Below are 10,722 nucleotides of genomic sequence, written 5' to 3' on the forward strand. Positions count from 1 at the left end.
GTTGGATGCTTAACTGACTGAGCCACCCAGGTGCCCCTAGATTTTATTTTTTAAAGTAACCTCTGCACCCAACGTGGGGCTCAAACTTACAACCCCAAGATCAAGAGTCACATGCTCTACTGACTAAGCCAGCCAGGCACCCCTCAAAAGTCTTTTCTTAATCCAGGCTGACATGGTAACCCCATTGCCCCTGTCCCTCTCCAGCCTCCAGCTATTTTTCTGGAGGTGACTCAGCATGCTTCTCACTGCTGCCCTGCCTTACATCCCCTTGGGATTTCACTGGGCTTCTGGCCACCTGGGTAGACGTGCACAAGTGCTACCCCTGCTCAAGACAAGTTTCTCAAGATGAACCTGGAGACAAAAAGGTGACCTTGTACCGCGTTTTTATTCACCACTGAAGAAATGCAAATGTTGCAAAAATGAAAAACATCTGTATTATTCCAATCACTTAATTTATCTGTATTTCCACCCTCATCTGTAAAATAAAGGATTCAGTGAAGCAAAATCAACATAGCTTTGGGAACTCTTACAAACACAGATAAAATAAACATTGTTACTTGAAAATATATTTTGACATATTTTGTATTCTCTCTTTATGGATTCTAGCTGGGGTGGGAGGGGAAAGATTGACAATTGTTATAAATCAGGCTTTCCCTGAATGCAATTGCTATATTTCAAAATAGGGACTTTTTAGGCTAATAGGATTTTAGAGCCTGAAACAGTTCATATTAGTTACCTATTGCTGCATAACAGATGATCTCAAATCAACAAATATTTATTATCTCACAGTTTCTGAGGTTCAGGAGTCCAGGCTTGTAAGCAGGCTTGTTCTGGCTTGGGTTCTTTCAAGTGGTGGCAGTCAAGCTGTGGGCCAGGTTGCCGTCATCTTAAAGATTGACTGGGGCTGGCAAATCCATTTCTGAGCTCACTCCCATGCTGTTGGCAGCCCTTCATTCCTTGAAGGCTGTTGGCTCGAGGCTTCAGTTCTTCACGGCAGGCCTCTCCAAAGGCTGCTCATGACATGGCATTTGACCTTGCCCAGAGTAGGTAATCCAAAGGAAAGAGTGACAAAGAATAACCCAAACTTAAGGGTCATGCCGACTCTCCCCGTCAGAGTCAGGGAGTGAATAACAGAAAGGAGGATCGTTGGGAGCCATCATGGGGGCTGGATACCACAGAACCTTAGAGATAACATAGTCCAGCTCCCTCAATTACAGCCAAGGAAGCTGTGGCCCAGAGACACCAAGTGAGTTGGCCAAGACCATACCATTGGTTAATACCCAAACCAGGACTTGAACCTGGAGTTTCCATATTTTAGGACACTTCAATTTAGCAACTACTTATTTTACTTATTTGGTGATTATCAAAAGCAAGGACTGGCCAAGGCAGCGTGGAGAATCCAGGGTGAAGAATATACTCAGGATCCCTGCCCACGAGGTTATAGGAGTGGGGAGGAGCAGAATATGCTGAATGGGATTACCTGGGAGATTGGAGAACATTTCCCCCAAGTTACAAATGAAGACCCTCGAGTTCAAAGGAAGACCTGCAGTCACAGGCACCATCAGGAAAGGCTTTGTGGATATGGTGACATTTGAGTTGGGCCTGAAAGTAAGGGTGGATTTAGGCCAATGGGGACAAATGGGGGGCGGGGCACTGGGCTGAGAGTCCATGCTTTGACCCTGATGTCTCCAAACCTAAATGCATGAGGTTCAAACACAGCAGTATTAGTCACAGGCCCAAGCTCTGAATCACTTTCTTGGTTACTGATGACTAAAATTTGGGGCTGTCCACCCTCTTCTCTGGGAGTGCCACTTGCCTTAGCTGCCACTGCTGTTTTTACAGTGGAGCCCATACTCTGTGATCAAGAAATTAAAGCAGTTACCTGACCATATCTATGTCATCAGACAGTCCCCCAAATCCAGTGGAGAAAATTTTAAGTACAGTTGCTGAGTCAGTGTCTGTTCATTTCAGAGAATCCTCTTTCCCACTGATTTACCTGCCTGTGAGTTGGTCTTTGAGATTTACCCCTGAGCAGGTGGTAAGAGGTTAGAAAGTATGGCCTGGGGTTGGGGTCTGCATTTCCCTGAGAGAACCTAGGAACCTTCAGAAAGGTGGGGGCAGAGGGATGACTAGTGGAGGTCCATTACAGAATGTTTCATACCTGACCCATTAGCCATCACATTTAGAAACATCACAGGTGTTGACAACTGCCAGGTCAATGTTACGGATTAAAATTATAGATGGCATCCTTTAGATGAGGAGTTTTGAAGTTATTGTTAACGTCCCATCAATGAGTCCTAATATTAAATTTGTAGATCCAAACCAGCATCTAAGAAAGATGAAAGTACTGGAGGGATAAGTAAGGTTTTGTAGAACTTTTGTCTCAGTTACTTGCAGTGTAACTGTGTTCAATGTAAACTGTATTTCCTTTCCATTGTGGTCATCAACAAAGCAGTTTGAAGGCCACTGATGGAGAACTATTTTGCTCACCATGAGAGGAGAGAGAGGCAGCCAGCTCCAGCAGATCGTGTTGGATTCTCTGCTAAAATCCAACAGAGTCCACTATTGGAAACACACCACAATGAAAAGGGACATGATTTTAGGCAGATGTGGATGCAAACATGGAAAACTTTACCAATTATGTGTTTATCTAAAAATATTTTAGAAACATATAACTGACATTTCAAAGGGTGATATTGCTCCATATAAATGTCTTTTTAAAAAAAATCAACTTTATGTAGGTATACTTAATATACAGTAAGACTCATTCATGAGCCTCATCAATTTAAATTCAAGGAATTTTCATAAGTGTATGCAGTGGTGTTACCACCACCAAAGTCAAGGTATGGAATAGTTCTGCTACCCCTGAGAAGTTCTCTTATTGTCCTCTTTTCAGTCAAAACCCTTCTAGCACCTCCACTTCTGGGGTGCAGCAAGGAAACCAGAGTATCTAGAGTAGAAGCACAAGGGAGAGCAGATCAATATGTATTAGGGAATCTATGTCTTGTAGGGCCTTGGAGGTCATAGGCGGTCAAGCCAAGGATTTTGGCTTTAGTCTAAGTGAAATGGGGAGGTATGGGAGGGTTTTGAGCAGAGGAGTAATCTGACTTAGGTTTTAAAGAGAATACAGAAAAACTATATGTACACTAGGGTTGAACAAATAAGTTCATATACTGTAGATAATGAGAGCTAGGCTTCTCACTGTCAGAGAAGGAAGTTACAAATAAGCAAAGGGGGAAAGAAGGCTATAATGAACCTTGTGGGTTGGAATTGGAGGCATCAGTGTGGACTCATGTTTGTGGATAGCTAGCTAGCTAGCCAGATGATAGAAAAATATAGATATATGTGTACACGTGGGTTGTGTGTGTGTGTATTTTGCCACTTTAACAATATTAAGTCTTCTGATTCATCCATGAACATGGGATGTCTTTCCACTTACTTAGGTCTTCTTTAACTTATTGCAGTAATGTTTTGTAATTTCCAGGGTTCAAATTTTGCACTTCTTTTGTTAACTTTATCCCTATGTGTGTTTTTTTTGGGGGGGGGGTTGGTGTGTGTGTGTGTGTGTGTGTGTTGTTTTTGGTGCCATCGCAAATGGAATTGTTTTCTTAACTTCATTTTTGGATTGTTCCCCGTTGTGGGTAAGAGTATTAATAGCTCCTGACATGCTGTCATGGTGTGATGGCTAAGACCTTGATGAATTGAAACAGGTTACAGGCAAAAGGGGAGGCACTAGCTGGTGCAATATTGTGGGCTTCTGAGAGGGTTGGAGGAAATGTTTAACTAGAAGGACTGTGGAATCCAGTGATTTGCTAAGTGCCACTGAGTCAGTGAGAGAGGAAATGTCCATTCCAGACCTATTGCTCAGGGATTTAAAGCCAAATGTGAGAGTCAGAGCTCCTATTCACTTGTTCTGCAGGCAGGAGGCAGACTGAAGGGAAGACGAGGCACAATAGGTACACACAGGGGAGGCAATATTTCTGAGAAGCCTGGGTTCTCATTCCAGGCAAGTCTCCTATGTTGAAGTCAGGGCCCTGATGGGGAAGGAGTGGGACTCAGAGATTTGGGCCGGGGGTACCTGGGTACTGCAGGTAAGTACCTTGGGCCTCCCGATTCCCCTGCACCCACGAAGTACCCACTCCCACTGCCGGAATATAAAGCCTCCTCCTGTCTCCTCTGAGAAGGTGATGCAGAGGCCACACATGAGGCAGGTGCCTTCCAGGACAATGCTTGCCCTTTGGGGTGACCCCCACCTCCCTCCTGGCCCCCAGACCTATATCTAGGGAGAAACATCAGCATACCTGATAGGGGAAGTGCTGGGCCTTCGTAGGAAGGGAAGGAGCTCCACCCCAGAGCTGCTATAGTCCCCGGCTGCCAGGAGGGATGAGCTGGGGGCTGGGTCAGTACCAGCTAGAAAGCTAGGTCAGGGGGAATCTATTGAGGTGGGGGAACCCTCTTGTCACAGGGGCCCTGGGTGACTGTGCCAGCATGCTGCTGGGCTGGTCCACATTAAATGAAGTAGAGATGGCAGGAGGATGGAGGCAAACCGGAGAAAGGAAACAAAAGAAAGCAGAAGTGGGCATAAGACCAGAAACCCACCCACGTTCCGTGGAGGCTGTATGGACACTCCATCTACCAAAGTGGAAAGGCACACACGGGTGACAGGCAAGGCATCATTGAGAAACTCCTTGGTGGCCATCTCCTGCAGACAAACGGTAGGAGAGGATATAGAACTGGCTTCTCCGGTGGGGACGATAATGCAGTGGTGGTGTTCAAACTTCAGCATGCATTAAAATCAACTGGAGGGCTTGTCAAAATACAGAGAATTTGAGTCAGTACGTCCGGATTTGTGGCTGGAGAATGTACATTTCTAAAATGTTCCTACGTGATGCTGCTGGTGCTAATCCAGGAACCACTGACACACTGTGGACACAGGCCTAGTGGAGGGCAGGTGGTAGCCTTGTAAGTACCAGAAGCAAGATGAGTACAATTACCATAACGAGCTGCAACATTGGAATGGCGATCTGGGGTAGGGGAGATGACCTAAGGGATCTACAGAGATGATTCATAGAACATGGTGTTCCTAGGGGAAAGGGAAATGGGGCTGCTGACAAAAACATCACTAATAAATACATAATCAAAACCACCCCTATGCTAAGTCATCACCCAATTTTCTTATGGTAAGTCATGGCCTGATATCCAGTCCTGAGTCAGTTCTCAGCCCGAGAACACATCCGGCGAAGGCAGGACCTGGCAAACTCCATGGCAAATAAATACAGTTGTGTTCTCCAGGGTCATCCTGGAGAAAGGGGAATACCACTTCTTTCCAAAGTGGTTGAGTACCCACAGCCAGCTCCAAATTACCACGGATATTCAGGAACCCCAAGCACCCTTATGGCTCTCTTGTTAGAGTAGGGACCTCTGGGAGGGACCTAAGACACAACAGGCTCAGGAGAGCAATCTGAGACATAGTTATACATTTGAGGGTAACTGGCATGTGGTTGGTATTTAAAGTCACGAGATAGGATTGGAGCATCAAGATGGAGACAAAGTCTTGCTGAGTGACAGGTGGTTGCCACCAAGGAGAGAAAGCACACACTTACAAGGACACTGGGGAAAGACAGCATCCTTCTCCAAGCCTCTGCACTCCCCACACCGTGAGTCCATGAGCAAAGGGGCTGTGCTTCCCTCTGCTCTCTGTCCCCAGGGCCCAGCCCAGCCTCCAGCACAGAAAAGGGACTTAATAACTAGCTTTTGAATGATCTGATCATGGCCACCACTAACGAACTCCATGGAAAATGTGTTGGTAAGGGCAGTAATAGCAAACACGCTGTTCCTCTTTGATAGCAGATTCTTCTTTTTTTAGTTCTTAGGATGAAATGGGAGTCTTGTTTCTCTTAGGAAGATCAACCAGGGGAGGTCTCTTTGCCACTTGGGGCCCTTCCCAAGTTCATTTGTAATGTATATGACATGACTTCCCAAATTAAGAGAGGGAGGTTATGCAGGTTAAGTTACTGTGCATTTTTTTCATATGACAAATGCTATTTTTGCACCTTTTAAAAAGGCAGCCTATACGTATCCCCAATAAGCACCTGCTGTGCTCTTATGAAACAGTGATAAACAAACGATCTGCCCTCTTGAAATAGCCAGAGAGCCGTGACAGAGTGGGGAACACTCTGGACTCCAAGCAAGAGTGGCTGGATGCGAATCGTTTTTTGAATGAAGTAGGGCATGAAGATGGCCGTGTCCTGAATGCCTTTCTAGTCTCTTTCTAGTCTCTGTAGCGATCCTGTGAGGGAAGAGTTATCCTCACCTTACAAACGAAGAAATGGAGTCTGGAAAGTTCAAAGACAAGTCCATGCCTGCTCTCCTGGCCCCTAGCCCCATTCAGCTGTGGACTCTGTTGCGCTGTCTGTACCCTGCATTGGCCCCCTGGGTCCTGGGCATCTCTTCCTGGCCTGCCGGGTACGAGACACACCCCTGGCTATGAACTTCTGTGTCACTCCTGGGCTTCGGGACTTGGCCCAGGAGGATGACCGATATTTTCTGGGTGCAGTGCGCCAGGCACCGTGCGACAAGCATCACCCAGTATATACGACAGGCAGTCTAGTGGAATGGGTAGGGGCAGGGAGGGTTCGAATCCTGCTACTTTTTACTTGCATGGCTTTGGGTAAAGTGGAAGGCTCTGTGGCTTAATTTCCTCATCGTTAAAATAGAGTTGCTAGTACCTACTTCATAGGTTGCTGTTAATCCACGTAAAGCCCTCAGGACTAGGCCTGGCACATGGTAAGGGCTAATGCAAGGACTAGCTCATCCAACCCAGAGGCTCTCCATGTGTTATTCCGTCTTCATTGTGACATGGTGGTGGTGCCCAAAGTCATGCTGGTAGTAAGAGCCAGGACATGAAGCAGCTCAGTCTACTCTACACCCCTGTGCCCAGCCCAGCCCCACTGCATTTCCCCCGCCCCACATGCTTCATTTGCTACCTAGCCAACCCTGCAGGGTGGCAAGTGTTCCTCCTAGACCAAACTTGGGTGTGCAGGGAACAACAACAACGATCTGTTTTTGCTTTTGTTTTTCCATATTTCAATCTGATTTCTATTTAGGGCCCCGATTCCCACCAGGGTGATGAAAACTCAACCTCTATCAGTTCAAGGTTCTCTCCTCCTTCCTTGGGGCTGCACTAGAATTATCGAGGACTTATCCAGTGCCAAGGCACTGAGGCTGGGGTCTACCTGGTCCTTGTGTCACCAGTCTGTTTTGGCACCCACCAACTTTCCACTCCATCCCATAGAGCCCTTGGTCTTCATCCATCCAGGCAGAGGCTGGGACAGTGGGCCACCATGGACAGTTGAGTGGGTTGTGCACTGCATTAAACATACCTGGCCGATGGAGTGAGTGGAAGTGAATTCCAGTCTGTGCTGTGCTTGCTAAGCTGTGGATGTAAGTGTAGGACCACTTCTACCCTGAGGAAAGGATACGTTTTCTTTGCACCAAAGGCCTATTCACTGGCCGGGCCATGTACCTCTGACTCTTTCATCCACCTTTTTCTAATTTGTACAAAAGGCATCTTCAAGCTGGTTGTGGCCCTGCTGAAGTCACCCCTTCTCTGTCTGAATGGCTCCCTCAGGTCCTCTGCCACTTCTGGGTGGTGCTCTGGCTCCTGGCCTCACTCATGCTGGGGGTGGGCACCTCCAAAAAGCTTTCCTTGCCGTGACTGCAGCCCTTCCCCTCAGGCCTGCCATCCCCCCCAAAGGTGCACCTGGGGAGTTGGGCACAAGGTCCCTGCTCTCGGAGCTCACAATATAGCTGGAATTTTGCTCTCTCCCTGGGGCTCTGCCTAGAAAGGGGTACAAGCTTCCTCCTTCTAGAAGCTCTCTAGGAACTACTGTGCTTTCATCTCTCCTCCCTATCCCACCTTAGGGAAACTTTTCTTGTTTCCTGCGAACCCCAACTTCCCTCAGCCTCCTGCTCTGCCATTCCTTAGGATTTCCTCCCCGTTTTGGTCTAGTCAGGAGTCCTCTTCAAGCTCTTAAAACTCGCCAGGAAGACATTTCTGTTTTGGCTTTCTGTCTCCCCTCGGGCAATGGATTGGGGGTGGATGAACTACTTTAGGGACATCCATTAATCCTCCTCCCTCAGTTGTTCCACCTTGCTTGGGAGGCCCATGGGCCCCGGGGCACTGTTCCGGTCCTCCAAGTAGAGAAAAGGCCTGCTCTTCCCACTTCCCAAGCCTTACGCAAGCCCCACCCATTTCTAGGGCTCTCCGTGAAATTCTTCTTGGGTGTCCTCTCTGCCTGCCGTCCACGGACTGGAGGAGAGGACCTTTGACAGAAGCGTCCCTGGAGCCCTTTCTAGGCTCGCCATCCTCACGCAGCGCCCCCTGCCGGGAGGTTGAGAAAATTACCGCTCTCCTTCAAGGCGTGCGGTAAACTCTAATTTTATTTTTAACAATGGCTGTGTTTAACACCTGGCTCACAAAAGTCCTGAAAGTTTAACATTTGGCTCTCACAAGCCGGTAGGAGCTGGCCCCAGCACACCACTGCTAGGCCCCAGTGATTTCCGGTTCCACAATGACAGGTACTGGCAGGAGATGGGAGGGCAGGAAGAGAGGTTTAGGCTTTTCTTCACCTGCTCCCTCCTGGGATGCATTCTGCAGCTCATTCTCCTCTAGGGCCCTCCCTACCAGAGCTCCAGGGTCCTCCAGGCTCAGCCAACACTTTTCCCCCGGCCCCCTAGAGTGCTAATGGCTTTTTGACTTCTAGCTCTTGCTAATTCCTGATGCATCTGCATCCCATCTACGCCTTTGTAAACAGTCTTCTCATTACATCCCATTAATCATTCTCTTTCCTTTGAGTGTGCCTCTGTTTCCCGGACGGACCCTGCCTGCTCAAGTTTGCTCCTGTGGTCACAACTTCCAATACTTCTGTTCCCCAATTTAGGGACTGTGTGTCCTCAGGCAAGTTGCTCAACTTCTCTGAGCCACAGTTTTGTGAGAATTAAGTGTGATGCAGCAGGACATTATTTTGAGGGATTAACCAGGGGTACTCTTCCTTTTCTCTTGCTATTTCCAGGTGCCCTATACCTCTTTCCCAAACTAGGCCACTGCATCCTATAGCAGTCATTTCTCAAGGACAGGATTTAGAGCAGAAGTAGGGGGAAAGTTTTGACTTTCAAAATCTAAGACCCTGATGGGCACTGGGGCAAGGAAAACCTAATGAGTCAGAGCCAAGCATCCTGCTGGAAGACCCAGCAGTCCCTGAGAAGGCTCTCCTATGCTGCCAAGCCAGGAGAGGTGGGCCCACAAAACCGCTGCTAGCCTGGCAGGTTGAAGAATTGAAAATAAATGGCTGCTGGGTCCAGGCAACTGTGCGAGCTTGAGCTTCCTCATAGTCCCCTGGTGTCCCAGTGTGGTCCCGAAAAGATGCTCATTACTGGTGGTACCCCCAGACAGGTCTGGGTGATGACATTGTAGCAGCTGTGTGGTCTGATTAGCAAGGGCCGGGGGTGATGTGCGCCTGGGTGAAAGGGAGAAGGACAAACAGTAACAGGGGTCCAGAGTCCCGGCCCCACTCCCGGCCCCTTTCCCTCCTCCCCCAACTTAGCCCTGGCAGAAAGGGGGAGGAACTCTAAATGGAAGGATACTCACTTCTACCACCTGCAGAATGGGGTCTGTGATATGAGTTCTCTAGAAAAACGAAGGGCCACTTCTGCTCCATCTGTGGCTGGAGACTCATGCCTGCTGCAAGGAAAGCCCTGAAAGGTGTCTCAAGGGACCTCCTTGGACCAACTTGCTGACCAACCCACTTTCCTTTCTACGCCAACTGCAAATATCTGCCATCAGTGGGGGACTCTCCAGGCCTCCCCTAAGCATTTCTGTCCCCACCAGTCCAGGGGTCCTCCAACCAAGGGCCAGGTGTGTGTGTTCTCATGCCTCTCAATGCCACTGGTACCAGTTAATTGTCATTTGTAACTTGAATAACTGTCATGAAAACTAATGAAACGCAAGCATGCAAAAGAGCTGTGGTTTCTGTGACAGTTAAGTTGAGGCACGACGTTGGAAAAAAGACACCTGTCACGTGAGGTGTAGTGGAGATAACTGTAAAAGTTCCAGGAGATATGAGGTGTCTCGGAAAATTCTGCGCTGGGAGCACTTCACAATCTCTTTTAGTTCTCACTCTGAAAGAAAGAAACTGATATTGGAAAATGTAGATTATATCCTTTAGGGGTAGTTTGTATAAGGCAGACGTGCAACCCGAGTCAACCCATACCAACAGAAAAGTCTTGGCTGTACACTGAAACACTGACAAATGAATATGTATTTACGTATTAAGTTAAAATAGACTAATGTGCATCTGTGTATGTGTATGTATATGTGTGTATACTAGATTTATATGTGTATATGTATAATTTTTTAAAAATAGAAAGGCCTCGGATCTTCAGGACCGCGGATGAGAAGTCTCCTATAAGCTACCAGCTCTGTCTCACCTACTGGAGGCTTCTGTTTCTTTCCATCAGCGCCAGGACACCCTGGTGCTCCCGGTGCGCGTGTCGGGGCAGCAAGTGGGACCTGTCCCCGGCATCCCTTCTCCGGATCCCTGCCCAGCGAGCGAGCCACCCGCCGGGCTGTTAGCCTACTGCCGGGGACCGGGACTCCAGGCCGCCCGGGTCCCGGGCCCGGGAGCCCGCGCGGCGCCGCTATGATTCCAGCAGGGGGCGCCG

This window comes from Halichoerus grypus, chromosome 8 (genome assembly GCF_964656455.1).
Source record: "Halichoerus grypus chromosome 8, mHalGry1.hap1.1, whole genome shotgun sequence".
Classification (NCBI taxonomy): domain Eukaryota; kingdom Metazoa; phylum Chordata; class Mammalia; order Carnivora; family Phocidae; genus Halichoerus; species Halichoerus grypus.